This window comes from Sorex fumeus, unplaced genomic scaffold (genome assembly GCF_029834395.1).
Source record: "Sorex fumeus unplaced genomic scaffold, SorFum_2.1 ptg000002l, whole genome shotgun sequence".
Lineage (NCBI taxonomy): Eukaryota > Metazoa > Chordata > Mammalia > Eulipotyphla > Soricidae > Sorex > Sorex fumeus.
Window position 1 is genome coordinate 14,829,828 of NW_026606059.1, and position 22,333 is coordinate 14,852,160.

The 22,333-nt window shown below is 42.9% G+C and overlaps 1 protein-coding gene across 1 annotated transcript in view; it reads right to left on the bottom strand.

Annotated features, from left to right (window-relative positions):
• WWP1 (WW domain containing E3 ubiquitin protein ligase 1) overlaps nucleotides 1–8,016 on the bottom strand; it is an 89,192-nt gene extending 81,176 nt beyond the window's left edge. The window contains exon 1 of the mRNA XM_056110099.1: nucleotides 7,845–8,016. The gene's annotated coding sequence lies outside the window, so the exon portion shown is untranslated. The remainder of the gene's footprint in view (nucleotides 1–7,844) is intronic.
• Nucleotides 8,017–22,333: the final 14,317 nt, after the last annotated feature.

The window sequence follows — 22,333 nt, forward strand, 5'->3', positions numbered from 1 at the left end:
GGATTAAAAACCGCCAGTCATGTCGAGTCAGTAACTTTCTCAGACTCAGTCTTTATGAGACGTGTTTTTTTAACTATTTTATCAGAGCCTCGGCATTCTTTTTGCCGTGGCGGGGTCAGGGGACACACTCGCAGTGGTACCCAGGAGCCACCCGTTTGGATGGGATGCATCTCCCGCAGATGCCCGGGTGCGGGAATCACACTGGGGTGAGGGGCACAGCGACGGGGACAAAAGTCAGGCTGCCTACATCCCTGGGCCCTGACTACGCATTCTGTAAGCTGGGAGATGAGATCCGATCTGCAGCTCTGCACCTCTCAAAATGAAGCGATGGCCATCCTCGAGAAATGAGGGGCTCAAAGAAAAGACAGATTATGAACGCTCAATTTCTTAATAACAATGAATTACGGGCAACAAAAATGATCTAAAAGGGCCAGGAGATGGTACAGAGGTAGGAACTATGCCTCTCATGTCGAACCCTGGTTCAACCCCTGGCGCCACATTGTCCCCAGCATCACCGGGTGAAGGCCTGGAGCCCCCAGCACCACACCCACATGTCCCCGTCAGCTTCAGGCTAGTGAGCTGACAGTTGCTGGACGGGGCTCCAAGCATCCTGAGCACTGCTTGGAAGACTCTCCGAAAGGGTGGGGGAGGAATGATGTGGGCCTTGCTTGTGCTCAGGAACTATACTCTCTGCTTCATAAACAGAACTTCAATTGATCTTCTAACAATCTAGTTAAGGGGCCGGAGAGATAGTAGCACCAGAAGGAAGTTGCCTTTCGTGAGGCTGACCCAGGCGCCATCCCCAAGACCGAATGTAGACAGCACCGCCAGGAGTAAGCCCTGAGCACAGCCCGTGGGACCCAAATCAGAACCAAATATCCAGGAAAGAAGATGTTTATAGAAGGAAGAAAATAATGCCGAGGAAAGAATGGTATTAGGCAGCACCGAAACGTCCTAACTTAACAGTTATGGCTCTTGACATATATTCCAGCGTGCATTTAATGACTGAGATAATCTAGTTCATTTACTATTCTAAAGTAATGTGCATTCTAATTTGTAACAGATTAAGTTCATTTAACTCCCCTGCACAAGTACATACAATTCCTGGCAAGTTGATTAATATATAACCACAGTATTCTTCAAGTAAGAACTGAATACGTTGCTTCCATCCATCCTATTTAATCATAATTATAGGCGTAGTGAACAGTTACCAAAAGAACTTGCTTTCTCCTGTTAAAGCTATCTCATTTAAAATTCTGTTAATGCTAGAGCATTTTTAAACTACCCAAGTAACAGGGCAGGGAGGAGTCATCAGAAAACATTTTAAGGTAATTCAAACCCCTCTTCGTGCTCAACTTATATAAATCATGCTTCTCAATGCTTCCAATTACAAACTCTGTCCTGCAAGTACTATGTTCAGAATATTCAAAAATGTACACAAGAACACAGGGACCAACTTTTTAAAAAAAACACAGCCAAAACTATGCTTAATAGCATCTTAGATTCTGATGCAATTATGTAATTATAGTGAAACGCTTATTTTCTTCTCAAGATATGTGATCAAACCCCAGTGAGCAGGCTGGAGCAATAGCACAGAAGGTAGGGTGTTTGCCTTGCACGCGGCCAACTGGGTTCGATTCCCAGCATCCCATATGGTTCCCTGAGCACCACCAGGGATGATTCCTGAGTGCAGAGCCAGGAATAGCCTCTGTGCATTGCCAGGTGTGACCCAAAAAGAAAAAAAAAAAAGCCAGCGAGCAATCAATGACTCTCCGGGTCCCAGGAGAGGAGGACCAAGACCTTCCTCCACATCTATCCCTGAGGAGGAGGAATTCCGCGCCAGTCCCCTGGAGGAGTGTAATGACTCCTCTCCAAGGAAACAGAGCTGATCCCAACAGTTTTAAGAGAAAACAAATTTGAGGCATCAGGTTGCTTTAGGCTGGTCAAGGACACTGTGACTGGTCAGGGAATATGCGAGGCCAAGTTTCACAAGAGCCAAGGGGAATCCATCTCTGCCTGTCTCTGGCCCACTCTGGGACATCTGTCTGATCTAATTCCTAATACTGAGTAAGCTGCTGCCTTGAAGCAGCTGGGTTGTGGGGTCGTGGGCCCTAAACTTCCTCAGCCCGCCCCTCTGCCCACTGGCCTGGGCAGCCTTCAAACAGAGCAAGTCGATTCTGCTTGAACCTGATGCGTACCAGGTAAACCCCAGACATCTAACTTTTCTCCTCTTTTCCTCCCCAAAGAAAGAGCAACCGCTCTTTTCATTTGTGTAATAAGTCAAGCATGCTATCATTTATACTTTAGACTCGGCTTGCCTTCTCAGGCCCAAAGTAAAAGTACCAGGAGTCACAACTTGCAGAACAATTTCAGACAGCCCAGTTTACGATGTGCTGTAACCCTGGGTCTCACATTCTTGTCCCCTGAATCTCGACGGGACCAAAGCTCCACCTCAGTCTGCTCTAACCACAAGAACGTGGCAGAAATGGTGTCTGCTCCTCCCAAGCCTTGAAGCCTGGCGGTTTCTGCATTGGTCCTCTATTGAGCCATTAGGAGGGGGTGTCAGGTCTGAGACTCCACTAGGATGTGAAACAGAAGGACCGAGAAAGATAGAGGTGACCTTACAGGTGAATCCGGCCCTTGGCAGTGGTGGGGAACGTTCGGCCTGAGCCAGACAGGCCACGAAACCGTGAGGGCTGGCCTGGCTCCTGACCGGACAGACACACGGATTTCTCACGGGCTGCCTGGGGCCTGTCTGCCTGGACCTGGACCCTATGACCTGAGAGTGATCTAAATTAGCCAAATGACCCTTAGCAAAAAAAAAACGCTCACCACCCCTGCTTTTCCTGCAGAACCATTCAAATGTGCCCCGGCTGGAATTGAGAGAGAGAGAGAGAGAGAGAGAGAGAGAGAGAGAGAGAGCGCGCCAGCGATTTCTCAGAGACAGAAATTGGAGAGAAAGTCACGAAACTAGTTTTTAAGCTCAATTTTAGGGATGTGACACAGCACCGAAAAACTGAAACAATGCTCACCTGGTTTCTCTCTGTTTTCGCACCTTTCCTTCAAAACCCAGAGGAAAGTACTGATTGATTAGAACCCCAAACATTCACACAACCTCGGAAGATAGCATCCGTGCCATTCCTGAAGCGAGGACTCGACTATAGCCCAAGTTCTAAGCAGACAGCTGGGGCTGTGTCCCCTCGGCACTGTGACTTCAACGCCCAGCACAACTGGCAGGGGAAAGGCACACCGTCACAGTACGGACAAATAACAATTTTAGCTCGCTTAAGACAAACGCCAATCTTCCTTGTAACATAGCAACTATCGGAGATATGGCATTACATTATATAGACAGATATTAATATTTTAAGCTGTCTAAATTTGAAATACATACACTAGGAGTTTTTAATGGTAAATTTTCTTAAATGATAAGTTTTTCACATAATGAATGGCAAAAAAAATCATAAAATTCAAATCACACTTTGGGAATCAGACTCCTATTTATATGCTCCCCTTCCAAAGGCAATTTTCATAGACTAAACTTCTATGAAAGTAGAATTTTATCTGTAAAAGCAGTTGAATATTAAATCAACAAATCTTCTTTTTGCTTTTTGGGTCACACCCAGTGATGCATAGGGGTTACTCCTGGCTCTACACTCAGGAATTACTGGTAGCAGTGCTGGGGGGACCATATAGGATGCCAGGGATTGAACCTGGGTTGGCCACATGCAAGGCAAACGCCCTACTCACTGTACTGCCACTCAGCCCCGAAACCAATAAATTTTCAAACTGTATGAACAATCTACATTTCATCAAGGTACTCTCAAATCTACTTCGGTTTCTTCAGGATAGGAGAAAAACTATTTAGTGATACTTTATAATAACCTAACAAGAGCCGCTGCAAGGAAGTTGCCATTTTAGTCTATCGGAAGAAGTAGAAAAGTTCAGATCTATAGGGTATAAACACATTCCAAATTCAGACTCCTCACAGGGCTGTCAGTTAAATTTCCATTACAATCAGTAGGAAGAGAGCACTTCTTTATTTAGTCACTCTCTAGCCAAACGCCCTAACATTTTAACTTCTAACTTTTTAAAACTCTGAGCTTGAGGTGATTTAAGATGCAGTGATTATCCCCTGACACACCTGATGCTCTGAGAACCAAATGAGTCTATGCAACCATTATGAAAAAATGCAAAATGCTAAACTAAGATCTGGCAGTCTTAAAATTGGCAAGAAGGATTAAAACACCAGCTAATGTGCTCATTAGAAATTTTATACTCCAGTAAGTATGAAGAGCTGGTTCATTTTAAAACATCAGAAAGGCTAATTTTGTGCTCTTTTCACAGCTTGTTATAATTAAATCATATTTTGATAGAGTACAAAAAAACCCGCATGTTTCTAATAATTATGGAATTAAAGTTCCTACCAGCTATAGAAGGTATCAAGCAATAATATGCTCGAGTTTCCTACCAGGTAGATAATCTCATAGTAGAGAAGTTAATTGTTTATAAGCAAAACTAGCTTTTAACTCTACTAAAAGTTACCTAACCCAGTAAAAATTTATTGACTAGAACCCTGCACGTTGTTTAGTCGTTTCCAATTTTTCCTAATAAGGGCTTTATGAAAGACAGGACTAATGCTAAACTTATTCATGAATCTAGAAGAGAGATTACAAAAACCAACACGGACTGCTGCAGAGGCATTAAATAAATGGCAGTCACTGCCTCACCAGTTTCCTGCAACTGGACCATGGGACAGTCCAACCTGACTCTAAAACCCAAGAACCACCAAACTCTAAGAACTGCAAGGAACCTCCCAGGATCAGCTAGTCTTTATTGAGTCACTTAAAAGCAGTAACTACAGTCAAGGTATAGACGACAGATCATTTGCAGATGCACGTGTATGTTCATGCACGGACCTATCTTTGCCAACTCCTAATGTCATTTTACCCACTTGTTTACTGAAATAGGGCAAATCATGAAACTTCTTGGGCTACTGTTTTGTAATATAATAGCAAATTATGGAAATTAGTTGAGATTGTCTATGAACTATAAACCAGAACACAAATGTATGGAACCAGTGTCTCCCTGTATATATATACACATACATGTATGTATAGATATATATACATATGTATAGACATATATATGCATATGTATACATAATATATCAAACCTTGAGGGAATTTTTATCAGGAATTACAAGAATCTGAAGGGACTGTCGCTTTAAAAAGTTTACAATAGGGTCAGAGAGATGGTACAGTAGGTACTGCACTTGATTGCATGCGCCTGGTCGCGGTTCAATCCCTGGCACCCCACATGCTCTCCTAAGCCCCCCCTCAGCAGTGATCCCTGAGCTCAGAGCCAGAAGGAAGCACTGAGCAATGCCAGGTGTAGCCCCACACCCAGAAATAATAGAATACATAGAATTAAAAGTTTGCAAAAATGTTGAGCTGCTCCAATCCCTAACCACTGCCCCTGGATTTGCCGCATGAAGCTCCCTGAAATTATGTCAACAAGCAGTTATACGCGGAAATCTGCCAGGCCAGGAGAAGTCTTTCATTTCCTCAACAATTAGAAGCTGATTAAAGGCTGAGAATTACTGCTGTGAAGTACCACACATATGCCACAGAGAAAAGCTCCCATGAATGCATTCGTGGGCACTCAAAATGCTACCGACACATTTTCCTACCCACCCTGGATCAGACTCTTCAGGACTTTTCTCTCCGTTTTTTTCTGCCATCATCCACTCCTGTTCCATTCATTCCCAGGGTCACCCTCACTCTGGATACCCACAACTACCCAGGGGTCGACCTCCAGCTTCTCTCTACCCGCACACCACAAAACGGCTCCCAGACTAATCCTCTGAAACCCACACTTGAATCACTTCATTCCCAACTCCAAAACCATGTGAAAACCCGCGACCAACCTCCATCCCAGGCTCTTGGCATGGCATTCAGTGATCATTAAATGCCCCAAACCATCACTTCAGGCTTCATCACCCTTGTACTAGGAACAAATACTTTGTTGCCCACCTTCTATGCTGGATTATCTTTCCCAGGCTTTTCCAATCCAGAGGCTGTGTGAACTAATCCAACTGTACCTTTGCCATCTGAGACATGAGCTCTATCTCCCGGCTCTCAATCTAAAATCTGTGAAACTTAACTATATATTAAAGGACAAATGAAGTGTTCCTGCATTGTCCTACCGGCCTAACGAGTTTGCTAAGGCCTAAATTGTTATCATCCTTCTCCCAAAAATCTCACCTCTGCCCCCCAATACCTTTTAGAGTCATGCAGAAGATACTTAATAACTGTACTATTAAGTAAAATTTCAGCTGTTTTTGAGTAAAAAAGCCAGATTACTTGCTCACTGAAAGCAGATTCAACTTCTACATCACTATCATGCTAAACTTCCTCTCAAAATCTACCCCTTGGTTATTAGTTTTTAAAGTCCTGGTGTTGTGTATCTTCATTTCCAGGAAAGACTTGGAAAGGTCCTAAAGAACTTTGCACTACTCAATTTGAGCAACTCCCAAACAACTGGCCACTAAATTATCAAAGAAAAGTAGTATCTATGAAAAGTGATCACTTTCAGCCACAGCTATTTTATCCCTCAGGCAAGCCACGGAGATAAGTTTCTTTTCCTTTTTTTTTTTTTAAAAGGTGCCTTTTATTTGTATAAAGCCGCGCAGATAATTATGGAGACAGGTCAAATGAATTTACAAAGGAATTCTCAAGCAACTGGAAACCAGGCATTTCGCCACGAGCTTATCTGCAGACAGTAATCTGCAGGCAACTGTAAACCAGGTATTTCACCAGGAGAAGTGGCAGCACTGACAGAGGTTCATCCTCTCCCACTATTAACCAAGAACATTTTACAACAGAACCCCTCATCTTTTTTGCACATCATCCCACCACAAAAAAAAAAGAAAAAATTTAAACACACGCACACACACAACTTACCAAACAGGGTAGGGGGGAAAAAAAAGAAAAAGACATCAAGCCCCTTAGAAAATATTTTATCCCGGAGGGACAGAAATGGCCCAATAATCGCTACTTCTCTTCTTCGGAGATGAAGGTCCCCTATCATGACGGAAGCCAAGGAAACTCAACTCCAAATCGATGTGAGTCAAGACAGGGTGGTGCAACTAGCCGGATCATGCAAAAGATCGTAAAGAGAAAAAGGTCCAGCTGCAATTTTCTTTTCTCTCTCTCTCTCTCCTTTTTTTTTTTTTTTAAAAAAAGCACATTTCAAGGATGCAAGTGCAAGAGGAGGGAAGGTCCAAGTCACAGAGGAGCTGAGAACTCGGGGAAAAAAAACTGCAAGGTCACCGGGACCAAGCAGGTCACGAAGGTGCAGGTGCGGGGTGTGTGTTTGCGGGGCGGGGGGGGGGGGGGAGGGGGGAGCTGCAAAACTGCAGAGTCCGAGAAGCGCCGGGAGCAACTGAAAAATACGCCCGGGGGGTTGGGGGTGTGTGTGGGGGGGAGAGGGGTGGTGGGGAGGGGGGAGGGGGGGGGAGAAGCCGAAGTCGGGCGGCGAGTCCCGGGCTCGGGACGGCGAGACTGCGGCCAAAGTCGCGGCGGCGAGTCCCGGGCGGTGCGGGCGGCGGGGACGAGGAGGAGGAGGAGGAGGAGGAGGAGGAAGAAGAGGAAGAGGAGGAAGAGGAGGAGGAGGAGGAGGAGGAGGCTGCGGGGAGGGAGGGAGGGAGGCAGGGCCGGCTGCGGGGCCGCGGCGAGCGCCCGGCGGGGCCTGGACGGGGCCACCCCGGGGCCCCGCGCCCTCCCCCTCCCCGCACCCCCCCGCGCCACCCCGAGGGTCCCGCGCGCGCCCCGCATCCTTACCCGGCGCGCAGCCCCGCGGCCCTCAGCGGCGGGCGCGCTCAGCCCTCGGCGCCCACGGTCGCCATCTCGCCGCCCAGGCCGCCCGCAGCCACTCGGAGGCGGCGCGCCGCGCTCGCCGACACCCGGCCCGCCCCCCCGCCCCCACCCCGGCCTCGCGTCACCGGCCCCGGCTCCTGCGCGCGACGCCGCCGCGGCCGCCCCGCAGCCGCCGACTCCCGGGCCCGGAATCGGGCTTCCGGGGAGCATGCGCAGCAGCGACGGCGTCTCGCCCTCTTCCCCCCCCCCCCGCCCGCCCCGCTCGCCACCCCCCCCCCCCGCACCCCGCCCCGCTCCGCACCCCGCCCCCAAGGCCTTTGAAAACTCCGCTCCTCCAGGTCTTCCGAGTGGTCGAGGGAGGTGGAAGGCCAGCCAATCGGAGGCGGGGGCGGGGCTTGAACCTGTCAAGGGGCGGGGCCACGCCGCGGCCGCGGCCGGGGCTGCGGGCTGAGCATCTCCAGCAGGTGGTGGGCGCGCCCGGTGCACTTTTTTCGGGCCACTAGGCGCAGGCAATCACCTAACCTCCTCCCCCAAGTTCAAGACCTTCTCACCTTGAACACGCCTCGGCACGAAACGAGGCGGCTCCCTAAGAACTTCTTTCAACCTCGTTGCGTGTTTGACTTCGAACCCGTTGGAAGAAATAGTTGCAATTAGGAGATAGCAGACGGCTTCCAGTCGAGTTTGATTGCTAATCCGCCGCTCCAGCACAGTGATAAGCCTCCTCCTCCTGAGCGAGCCAAGACGCGGGGCCCGTGTAATCAGTGCACACCACAATCTCAAGAAGTGGGCGTCGTTATCCCCACTTGCACAAGCGAGTCCCTGGGTCTAGAGATGTCGGTGTTGTGCATTGCTTTCAGAAGGAAGGCCACCGTAATAGAAGTCAGCTGTGACTACATTACTCATCAGTAACCTTTCGAGAACGAAAGTCACAGAGCATGAACTTCTACAATTATTGCCCAGTCACCACACCCAAACTGCATAAATTACCCGCGTTAACCCAACTTTATTATTCTTCCCCTTTTTGCGGCGGAGGAGGTTGTGGCGTTTGGGACCACACCAAGTTCACTCCTGGCTCTGTGCTCAGGGATTACTCCTGAGTGTGCTGCGAAAACCATATGAGGCACCAGCGATTGGACTCGGGGCAGCTTTGTGCAAGGGATTTCTCCTCCCCGCTCTGTACTCTTCTCCAGCCCACTTTTTTTGACTCAGAGATTAGGTAACCTTGTTTCTCTACAAAGCAAACCTGTCCGTTGTCTAATTCCTTTTGTCATCACCTTCTTGGCAGGTCTTTCACCTCATCTTTCTAATGACTGCAACTCAGCATAATCACCAGAGTTTCCTGTCTTAAAATGTTTCCTGACTTTAATACTCTCTTCTTAGTTCCTTTCTTCCAGCAACACCCAAGCTTTGGGTGGAAAGTCTGTACCAGAAACACCACTAACATTCCGTGAATATTGGAATATTCAATAACCATCTCTTATCTGCGTATTATCTTCCTCTTCATTTATCCCTGCTCTCTGATCCTGTAGCTGGAATTCATGCACATTAAATCCACTAAGATAATTCTAAAATATATATCAAAGCTTGTCAGTCCATTGCTAGGAATCATTCTTTGATTCTTCAATCCACATACTTCTTCTCTTATTTCTCTCGCTCCCTCCCCCTCCCCCCTACACACATGCACACACACTGTTACAAAGTCCTCAGAATTTCCTGCTTACTATTTTTTGTTAATGAGCACTGTTTCCTCTCAATTTTTTTCTCATCTTTTTAGTTTTCCAATCTTTCTGCATACAAATTCTAGGACATGCAGAGATGCACGCTTTAATATCAATACCTGTACCCTGGAAAGGTCTGACTCTATTTCCAGGATTTGTACAGTCTTCATTTCACTTCCTGTTTTGCTCTCACCTGCAACTCTTCAAGTCCTGAATTTACCCCTCAACTTTCACTCCATTCATAGGCCTTTAGTATCCACCTAGGCACATGTTCTACACTCAATATTACAGTCAGCTTCACATAATTAAATCTCTCCGTGGCTTCAACTGAACATCATTAAAAATGAGTGTATTTTCATGGGTCATTTTTCTGTCCTTATTTAATGGAGCGATAGCAGGGCTGGAGCGATAGCACAGCGGGGTAGGGCGTTCGCCTTACAAGCGGCCAACATGGCCGACCCGAGTTCAATTCCTCCGCCCCTCTCGGAGAGCCCGGCAAGCTACCGAGAGTATTCAATATGCCAGACACAGTAACAACAAAGTCTCCAATGGAGACGTTACTGGGCCCGCTCGAGCAAATGTCTTAGTTTAAAATTTTAAAAAGTTGACAACGCTTTGAACAGTTTTAGCCCTTTTGAAATATAGAGTAACTTGCCTTCCTGGAAAAACATAGACTTGGTGTCACATTACTTGAGGTCAAAACACAGATCTGTGGGGCAAGAGCAATAGCAACAGGTAGGGTGTTTGCCTTGCATGTGGCTGAGCCGGGTTTAATCTCCAGCATCCCATATGGTCCCTCAAGCACCACCACCAGTAATTCCTGAGTGCAGAGCCAGGAGTAACCTCTGAGCATTGCTGGGTGTGACCCAAAAAAGCAAAACAAAACAAAACAAAAAAAATAAAAACAGGTCTGCCCCCTGGGCAACAGTCAGACTTTCATGCAGCCTATAAGCTTTTACTTTGGGGGACTTTTCCTTCAAAGAATATTCTTTAAAATTACAGTTATAGGGCAAGAGTGATTGGATACGGGTTAAGGCACTTGTATTTTACATGGCTGACCCCAGTTCAATTCCTGGCACCACATATAGTCCCCTGAGCCTCACCAGAGGGAAAAAAATAATTAAGAAAATGAAGTGTAAAGAAACAAAATGGAATTCAAAAAGATATTACAAACATCCATGAAACCGAGAGCTAGTCTTTGAAAAAACAAACAAGATTAACCTTTAGCTCAGTTCACACACTAAAAGAAACAGTTCTAGAACATACCAGAGAAATGCAAAGGCTTCTAAGAAACTATAATGAATAACTTTATGACACTAAATTTGGGGACTTAGGGAAAGTATACAGTTTTAGAGCATACAACCTCCCAAGAATGAGTAAGGAGGAAATGAAAATGTGAACAGGTAATTATAAGCAATTCTTCCAGGGTTTATAGACCATGACAAATTAATATCAGAAGCAAACAAGGTCATCAGATAAAGACAAAACTATACACAACAGCCCTAGAAACATACAAAGCTCTTCAACATATATATATGTATACATATATTTTACAACAATGCCCATATATTTCAGGAAAATCCAATGTCATCTTCAACAATAAAACAGAAATCTTAATGGTCTCAGTAAGGTTAAATAAATTTTCCAGTTCCCAGTAGGAAGCAGAGAAGGATAGGATGCCAACACTGAGTAGGCAATAAAAAAATAAAAAAAATGGATACTCTTCCATTTTTTCTGTGGTACTCATGAGACAATCGGGGGAAAAAAAAATCTCCATTATCATCACAATGGGAAAAGAATAAAAATTTTGTTTAGCTGTACTCAGCAAATTCCTGATTTCTGGGAATCCCCTCAGTTTACTCAAGAAATTTTGTGTCCCAGTTTGCATAAGTCATTGCTCATATACACACACTACCTGTTTAGAAAAATAGCCACTAAAACCCTCACTTGCAAGTCTTCAACATGTCTTAGCGAACAAATATTAAGCATACATTCAAAGGGTAATGCATCATGACAAAGTGGATTTTATACCGTGAGTGCATGGATGGTTCAGCACATGCAAATCAATTAACATAACACTGTCCTCCCGTTGTTCATCAATTTGCTCGAGCGGGGCCCAGTACCGTCTCCATTGTGAGACTTCTTGTTACCGTGTTTGGCATATTGAATACTCTCGGTAGCTTGCCAGGCTCTCCGAGAGGGGTGGAGGAATCGAACCTGACTAGGCTGGTCTGGCTGTGCGCAAGGCAAATGCCCTACCGCTGTGCTATCACTCCGGTTAACATAATATATGTTATTAACAAAAGAAAAGATAAGCGCATGTGCTACTTGTGCCCATTTAGTCGAGCAAATGTGGCGTCTGTATCTTCCCTCTTGAGATGTATACTTTCATGCTTCTACATCTAACACCGGGGTGTATGTAGGGACCTCTCCACCTTTGGAGAAGCCTGTATTTTCTTTTGAGCATGTTACACTCTCGCACTTCCTCTTCCTCCTTCCTCTTTCTAAAAATCTTCAAGTAAAATCTGTCTTGACTTAAAAAAAAAGGAAGATAATAATTATATAAAATATGTATCTAAAAATCTCCAAGTAAAATCTGTCTTGACTTTTTAAAAAAAGGAAAATAATAATTATATATGTAGAGGAATCTTTTGATAAAATTTATCATTCACTTATAATAAGCATAGAAGACCCTAAAAAAATTGCCAGAAAGCTTCTAGGAACAATAAACCAATACAGCAAAGTGTCTGAGTGCAGAATCAATACACAAAAATTGGTTTTATTCTTATATACAAAGAATGAATCAGAGGAGAAAACAATAAAGGACTCCATACCATTAAAACTAGTATCCAAAAACATCCCGTATCTAGGAATCAGACATGGGAGATCTATGCCATGATAACTTTAACATTACTTCATAAAGAGATAGAAGACCCTAAGAAATAGAAAAATATTCCATATTTACAGATTGGAAGAATCAATATTATAAAATGACTAGCCTACCTAAGTATTATATAGGCTCAATGCAATCCCCATCCAAATTCTGATGATATTCTTACAATTTTCTTGATCTAGGAAATTCTGACAATTTTCTTGATCTAGAAAAATCAATAATAAAGTTTGCATGGAAGCAGAAAAGACGACAAATAGCCAAAGAAAAGACCACAAATATCCAAAGCCATACTAAAAGAACCAAGAAATTGGGAGGTTTTTCATTACTTAATTTGGAACTGTGTTATAAAGTTATGTCACTGTGGCATTGTCCTCCCATTGTTCATTGATTTGCTCAAGCAGGCACCAGTAATGTCTCCATTGTGAGACTTGTTGTTATTGATTTTGGCATATCAAATACGCCATAGGGAGCTTGCCAGGCTCTGCCATGCGGGCGAGATACTCGCTGGGCTCTCCGAAAGGGACTGAGGAATTGAACCTTGCAGACTGTGGGCTGCATGCAAGGCAAATGCCCCACCCACTGTGCTATTGCTCCAGTCCATATATAAAGCCCATTGTTTACAGCCCATTATATAAAGCTATAATGGTCAAAAATTGCATGGTAATGAAATAAAACTAGATCCCCTAGCTTTATTTGGTCAATGGGTCAAAATGGAATAAACTATGACAAAACTCCATTTTATGGGTTGTTAATTTTTTATAAGGGAGCTGAGAACATAAAATGAAGTAGAGATAGCCTGTTCAATATATGGTGCTGGGAAAACTGGATAACTACACATAAGAAATTAAAGCTGGATCTATGTCTTACACCTCACACAAAAGTCAATTCAAAATATATCAAAGACCTGGAGATTTGATCAGAAACACAAAAGTACACTGAGGAAAATATAGGCAGAACGCTTCAAGATTTGGACCTCAAAGATGTCTTCAATGATCTGATACCACTGACAAAATTAACACAGTAATAAAAAACGAACAAAAAAAAACCAAATAGGACTACATAAATTTTTGCGTGGGGGGGTCACACCCGGCGATGCTCAGGGGTTACTCCTGGCTCATGCACTCAAAAATCACTCCTGGTGGTGCTCGGGGGACCATATGGGATTCTGGGAATCAAACCTGTATCGGCCATGTTGGCTGCGTGCAAGGCAAATGCCCTACCCGCTGTCCTATTGCTCCAGCCCCAGGACTACATAAAATTAAAGAGCTCCTGTATGGCAAGAGAAACAGGGGCTAAAACTAAAATAGCTAACTGAATGGAGTGGAAGTGGGGGGGGGAGGTGTATTCAAGACATTAGATAAAGATTTTATGTACAGAATATATAAAGTACTTCACAAATCACAAATCATCCTGTTAATCGTCGATTGCCTCGAGCAGGCCCCAGTAACGTCTCCTTCATCCTAGCCCTGAGATTATATTCAAGGCTCTTTAGGAGAATGAGACCAATCATTGTTACTGGTATTTGGCATATTGGGTACGCCACAGGGAGTTTGCCAGACTCTGCCGTGTGGGCAGGCTACATTCGGTAAAAAAAATACTTGTAAAGTACTTACAAGGGTCAAAAGAATCAAGAACCCTATTAAAAATGGGGAGAGCAAATGAATAGACACTTCTCAGAGGAAGACAGGGACATTAAAAAATGCTCAGCATCCCTTATCATCAGAGAAATCCAAATCCAAGATGACAATAAGATACCATCTGAGATCATTGAGAATGGCACATATCCAAAAAAGTAGGAGCAATCTGTGTTGGCGGTGATGTTGTGATAAAGGAACTCCCATCCACTGCTGTGGGAATGTTGTCTGGTACAACCTCTGTGGAAAACAGTTTGGAGAAGTCTCAGTAAACTTAGAATTACACTGCTATGTGACCCAACAATTCTACTTTTGGGCATCTAAAAATACTCTCTTGAAAGGACATATGCACTCTAATATTCATTGATGCACTCAGTACAACAGTTAGGATGTGATGCATTATGAAGATGTGAAATGCTGTGCAGCTGCAAAGAACAATGAACTCATGCAACTTGCCACAACCTGCTTGAAACTGGAAGATATCATGTTGAGGGAAGTAAGCCAGAAGAAGAAAGACGAAAACACAGGATGGTCTCACTTATCTTGGTATATAGAATACTGCATGAGGAAATGTGCTGTATTAAAAGGGGTTTGCCAAGATTACTCGGGACCTCAGTGTTTAGAGAGGAGACAGAGAAGAAAAGAAATCAAAGGGGGAAGAAGAAAATGAGAAGTAATGGGTGAAAAGGTGTTTGGGCTTCAGTTACACTGGTGTTTTGGGTGAGTAGAATGACCATATATCCAAACACAGACTCAACAACTGAAAACAAGAGATCTAAGCTGCAACCACTGAAACTTTGTAATGTGTCTGTCACGTTGACAGGTGGAGAAGGGGTGGCAGCAGGGGTGGAGAGGAAATATGAGAACACTGGTAGAGGAAAGTTGACACTGGTGGAGGAATTGGTGTTGAAAAGTTCTATGCCTAAAATTCAATTATCAATAACTTTGTAAATCACAGTTATTTAATTTAAAAAATATGCCCTGCCGAGATGGTAGGCTAGGGGTGGAGGGAACCTGGGGACACGGATGAAGGAAAGTTGACACTGGTGATGGGTTTTAGTGTTGAAACACTGTGTGCCTGAAATACTACTATGAAGGGTTTTGTAAATCATGGTGCCTTCATTTCAAAATACATATGATTTTAAGACTTGACTCAAGATAGACCAAATACTTGTATAATGAACATTAATTTATAAAATGCTTTGAAGAAAGGTAGGCAAAATTCTCTGTCCTTGGTTTGAGTATCATGTTTGATTTACACAACTCCATTGGCAGCAAAAGCAAAAGAAAAAGCAAATAGCACTACATCAAACATCAATTGAAGTAGTACTACAAATAGTACTACAAAAACTTGTGTACTATGAAAGAAAATATTACAAAAGCAAAAGGAAATCCTCTTAAATAGAATAATATATGCACATTCCATACATATGACAAAGTGATAGTATGTAAGATTTGTGGAGAACTCATGTTCAACTACCCCACCCCCCTCCCCAAAAAACCTAAGAGATGAGGAGAAGAACAGACTTGACACTTCTGTACAAAGAATATACAGAAAAAGTTTATTATCACTGATTATTAGGGAAATGCAAATCAAAATGACAATGTCACTTCACTTCAATGAGTGAAGTCACTTCAATGAGTGAAGCCACGTCATGTCAATGAGAATATTCTCTATAAAAATATCCATACAAAACAATGGCTGAGGTCAGAGAGAGAGCAGAGTAGGTTAAATGCTTGCCTAGCATGCAGCCAGTGAGGATTCGATTCCTGATACCTCACATGGTCTCCTGATCACTGCTAAATGTCATCCCTGGACAGTGTCAGGAGTAAGCTCTGAGCTCAGCCAGATGTGTCCCTGCCCTCCTAACACACACCACCCAAAGCAATTACTAAATTATCTAAAAGAGGGGAGAGAAAGAACCTTCATTTGCTTTTGACCAGAATGTTTTGTTTCAATAGAAGACTGAATGGAGATTTCTCAAAATATTAAAAATATAACTACCATTATTATTTACTAATTTAATTATTTAATAATTTTATTTAATTATTTAATTATTTAATTAAATTATTTATACAATCCAAATACATTAAGAAAGATCCTCATACCTATATATATATGTATATATATATATATTTTTTTTTTGCAGTACGATTTTCAATGGCTGGAGCGATCGCATAGCGGGTAGGGCGTTTGCCTTGCATGCAGCGGACCGGGGTTCGATTCCTCTGCCCCTCTCAGAGAGCCTGGCTAGCTACTGAGAGTATCTCGTTCACACGGCAAAGCCTGGCAAGCTACCTGTGACGTACTCAATATGCCAAAAACAGTAACAAGTCTCACCATTTGTTGTGAGACGTTACTGGGGCCTGCTCGAGCAAATCGATGAACAATGGGAGGACAGTGCTTCAGTGCTACGATTTTCAATAGCCAAGATCTGGGAAAAAAGCAAGTAACCAACAATACGTGACTAGATAAAAAAAGCTTGTGGTATACAGCAATACCACTCCTGGGAATATATCCCAGAGAGGCAAAAATGTATAGTTAAAGTGACATCTGCACTTGTTTGTTCATTGCAGCACTCTTTACAATAGCCAGAATCTGGAAAAAACCTGAGTGCCCAAGAACAGATGACTGGTTAAAGAAACTTTGGTACATCTACACAATAGAGTACTATGTAGCTGTTAGAAAAGATGAAGTCATGAAATTTACATACAAGTGGCACTACATGGAAAGTATCATGCTAAGGGAAATGAGTCACAAAGAGAGGGATAGACATAAAAAGATTGCATTCATCTGGGGGACATAAAGTAACAAAATAGGAGATTAATACCCAAGAATAGCCGAGATCAGTACCAGGAGGATTACTCCATGGCTTAGAGGCCAGCTGGGCATGCTAGGGGAAAGGGCAGCTCAGATAGAGAAGGGAGCACCAAATAAAGGGTGTTTGGAGGATCCTCTCAGGATGGGAGATGCATGTTAAAAGTATACTATGAACTGAACATGATTGCCACCCATTGCCTCTTTTGCAAACCACAACACCCAATAGGAGAGAGAGAACAAAAGGGAATGCCCTGCCCACAGAGGCAGGGTGGGATAGGGGGGTTGGGGGGTGGGAGGGATACTGGGATCAGTGGTGGTGGGAAATGGGCACTGGTGGAAGGATGGGTATTTGATCATTGTATAATCGAAACCCAAGCACAAAAATGTGTAAGTCTACAACTGTACCTCATGGTGTTTCACTAATAAAAATTAATAATAAAAAAAGAACTTGTGGTATAGACATAAGGTGGGATACTCAGTCATTATGAAAAATGACATTGTGTTGTGTGGTATAGCACAGATGCAACTAAAGGTCATCATGCTAAGCAAAGTAAGTCAGGACAAATACCAATTCCTGACGATATCGCTGGTGTCTGGTGCATAAAGGAACAAAGTAGGGCATCGACAAAGTTCAATGAACATGGACCATTAGACTGAGATCACAGAGTCTCAGGTGACTGAGGCACAGAAGAGTGGGCTCAAAGGGTCCTATGAACTGTGGTGGAGGGATTTGGTCAGGTTCATTTCTTTTCTTTTGGTTTGTTGGTTTGGACCAAATCCAGGGATACTCAGGAGTTGCTGCTGATGCATTGCCCAGCGGTCACTATGGTGGTGTGGCAGGGACTAAATCAGAAGAGCCACATTCAAAGTATACGCTTCCAACTTTTAGGTCATCTCCCTAACCCAGATTTTCACATTCTTGTGGTGGGTGTGCTGTGGTAACATTCTGCCCTAAAATGTTTAAACATTTTATACTCTTTTAAAACAAATGTTATGAGCTAGAGTGATAGTACAGTGAGTAGAGCATTTGCCTCGTACCCTGCCGACTCGGGTTCGATTCGCAGGATCACATATGGTCCCCATATCACAGCCAGGAGTAATTCCTGAATGCAAAACCAGGAGTAAGCCCTGTGCATCACCAGGTGTGACCCAAAAAGCAAATAATAATAATAATAATAAAAATTAAAAATAAAGCATATGTTACCCTACTAAACAATAAGCTACAAAAAGTAATTAATCTGCATCCCTAATTGTTCAGTAATTAAAGATGCCCATAATGGATGCACGACATCATGAGTTCGATTGCAGGTACTGTCCACATGTGTACAGTATGTTCCAGAGAACTCTCCTGTCTGGAACCCTAAGGCAATAGCAGTGTGCATTTCTGACTTGTACCCAAGTGTGTGACAGCACATCAGCTAATGATGCATGAGCATTCCTGTAGCCAGGAGTGTGATCCCCAGCAAAAACATGTGTGAGAACCATCTTGAGTTCCAGTGAGTATCACAACCAGAATCTGAATGAGCACCACAACAAAATGAGTGTTAATTCTAGTGAGAAAGTGTGCAAACATTGCAACTATGTGTACGACCTGTAGCACACACCATGATCAAGTGCAACTGATTCTTGTCATTGCAAGAAAGGGAAGAAAAATTATTTTTGTATTTATTATAGTTCAGGAAATTACAATAATGTTAACATTTATGGTATTGATACATAGACTTACTGCACCCCACACCAGTGAAGTGTCCATGATCACTGTTCATACAAAGAATTTGATTTTTTTTATTTGTTTTTGGGTCATATGCAGCAGAGTTGAGGACTTATTCCTGTCTCTGTACCCAGGAGACTATATGCAGTGCCAGGGATCAAACCAGGTTGGCTGCATGCAACTCAAGTGCCTTAATCCCTCTATTATCTCTCTGGCCTCAAAGAGGCAAAATACTATAAATATTAAATATTTTCTAATACATGAATTATTTTTATAGATATCAAGGTGATCTATATTTTTATCTCTTGATCTGACTAGGTGTATTATTGTGAAACTAGAATCGATGTGAAATTAATTTACAGTAAGAATTATATATTTAAAAAAAAAACTATTTCCTAAGTGATCATGGTAACTCACTAACCATAACAAATCTCTTTCAATCACACCTATAGCTATATTAATCAGTGAGGAGACATTTGCAAAACACCTATTAATGAGGGCTTGTATGCAGGAAACCAAACAGGTAATTGGAGAATTGGAACTTTCAGTCCCATAGTCCAGATCTCTGTGGAAAATGTGGGGTGTAGATTGAATTTATTATCAACGACCAAAGATTTAAACAATAATACTTCTGTAATGAAGACTTCCTTAAAAATGAAAGGGAGATTGGAGTAGAGAAACACGGCAGAGGTGTCTGGGCTGACCCCAGTTTAACACACCACCAAGAGTCATCCCTGAGTACAGGTTCGGGTAAGCCCTGAGCTTGACTGAATGTGGCCTCAAACAGAAAAAAAAAATTAAAGAGACAGAAACCTGAATGCTCAGGGTTGGGGAATAAAGGAAAACAGGGGAGAGTGGCATGCCCAGAATGCAATGAATGTCCCTCCCGTTCCACCTAGCATACCCCACGGACCTATCCACGTAGCTGTTCGCAAGAAACTGAAACCAAATAAGTAAAATCTTTCCCTTGAGTTCTGTGTGTTACACTAGCCTGTTAAATCAAACTCCAAAAATGGGTTGTAGAAACATCTGAATCTTACAGTCAGTAGGTCTGAAGTGTAGCTCGCACCTGGACTTGGGATCCACCTCTGAAATTAGTGCAGCAGTTTTGCAGAACTAAGCCCTTAGCCTCCAAGAACTAATGGTATCTCCAGGGAAAGAGTATGAATCGAGTTAGTCACTGGATCACCAGGTAGCATTGACTTACCAATCTAGTGCTGGGAATTGGAGGATGACTTGGTGTTGAAACACACACACACACACACACACACACACACACACACACACATTATATTAATAGATTTCCTCATATCAATTTGTCTGGCTGTTCCTGGCTTAGTCTTTTATTGTTTATAGTGGTTTTCATATTAAGTAATCATTAAAACCACTTGACAGACCCATCTGAAAAAGTTCAGAATATTTATAACATTTATACCCCAATGGAGGGACTTTTTTTTTAACCAGTCATTTCAGAATTGGGCAGAAAAAGACTGGTTCTTAAGACATTCATTTAAACATCAGTCTGTGGCTTAGGACCTAGCCTACAGTAAAATATACTAAATTTCAAGTTTAAATGTTGTGTGACATACTATTTCTTTCTGTCTCATCTCTCTTACCATTATACTTTGCCAGGTTTGACAGAATCGCTTGAAATTCACAACTGCTATTACTGCATAGGTTTGGTGTTACCAAACTGTTGGGGACAGCTTTTTTCTGATATTTGATGAGTGTACTTCAGTAGGAGAATCTCTCTTTAAAAAATCCCCTCAACTCCTTCAATTTAAAGATAGCACTGCACTGTACTGCACTGTCATTCCATTGTTCAGCGATTTGCTCCAGCAGGCACCAGTAACATTTCCATTGTGAGACTTGGTGTTACTGTTTTTGGCATATTGAATATGCCACGACTATTGCCAGGCTCTGCCGTGTGGGTGAGATACTCTCAGTAGTTTGCCGGGCTCTCCGAGAGGGGTGGAGAAATCGAACCCAGGTCAGCCGTGTGCAAGGCAAACACCCTACCTGCTATGCTATCGCTCCAGCCCCAATTAAAAGATAAACTCCAAATAAAGATTCAAATCTTTGAAATACTGAAGTATATTTTTTTTAAAAAATTTAATTGAGATATCGTTAGTGGTGAAATTCCAAAATTGTTGAGTTCTTGCTCTTGATGCAAAAAAGAATGATGTGATTGAGAGGGGACTTTGAAAGCTGATTTTCATTTCTCCTAGCCAAAAAAAAAAAACCCAAACAAACATAAACATTCATAGCAGCTGTCCCCAACAGTCTGCTAACACCAAGGGGCAGACTTTCTTACCACTGAGTTTTTATCATTTCCTAGTCTGCAAGGGGGGTGAGAGGTGATTGAGGAGTATCAAGCCATGACATGGGACTTCAGCTGCAGCCTGTTCTTTGGGCATAAGCTGGGGTAGACTACAATTAACTGCTAAGATTCAGTTTCCCACTGTCTAGTTTTCTACCTTTGTTGAGAGAGGAGAGTGGCCACTTTCTAAAACGAGACTTTTCCTTTAGCTTCTTGCTGTGAGGCTAAGTCCTAGGACAGAAATGGCTTTGTTGGGCTGAAGAGATAGTACAGTGGAAGGGCATTTACCTTGCACACAGCCAACTCGGGTTCAATTGCTTGCATCCCATATGGTCTCCTGAGCGCTGCCAGGAGCAATCCCTGAGCACAGAGTCAGGAGTAAGCCCTGAGGCAGGTGTGACCCCAAATCAAAACAAAACAAAAAAAATGGCTTTGGCATTGACTCTAGGCAAATGGCCAGGGAGAGTGAACTATATTCAAAACCATAATGCTAACAACATAATAAAACAACAATGGAACTAGCAGTAATGTTACTTTACAAGACGTTACTTGCTTCATAGGGAAAATTTCACAGCTTTTCAAAATACATGGTATGATACCACACCCACCACTAAAATACCAATATCCTTTTAACACTGTAGTATAATTCCTAAGGAACCCTACTTTCTGAAATCTGTATTCCATGGTATTTAAAATGTTACCCAATTTCTCTTAAGCAAGGTATTGAAATTTAGTATTCTGGTAAGATCGGGAACCCAGGTGTTTGTAGAATGAATTAATGACCTCACTTAATCATGAATCAACAATGTTTCTTCTATAACTTCAAAGTTCTCTCCCCCTCTAGGCTTGGTCATGCCACTGTCTTTGGCTAGCAGGATGTTACCCAACATGACACAAGCAGAGACTTGAAAAGCTCATGTACTTTTATATCGTTCTCTCGCATGACTGGTCATGCTCACTATTTTCCTCAGCCATACTGTGAGGACATGCCTGGGTTAGTGAGGAAAACATGAGGAAAATATGAGGAAGAGGAAATATTTGTTTTAGACATTCCAGTTAGGAACATCTGAGATCAGCCAACTGCCAGCCAGGTCCCTAGATATGTGAAAAAGTCCAGCGAAGATACAAAATATTTTGCAGCTAAATTCATTCAAAATCATCCAGGAGTAGCTCTAGGCTTTGGGTGTTTTATCCAGAAGCATTTTTGTAACACGAGATAATCCAAAGATGAGGAATAGTACTAAATCAGTGAGGGGACATCACTGTATCTGAGTTAGCAAGGCAAAGAATATTGACAATATCTCAATTAATTTTGTTTTGTCTCTTGAAACACTTGTCTAATGCCTTAGGAGCAGT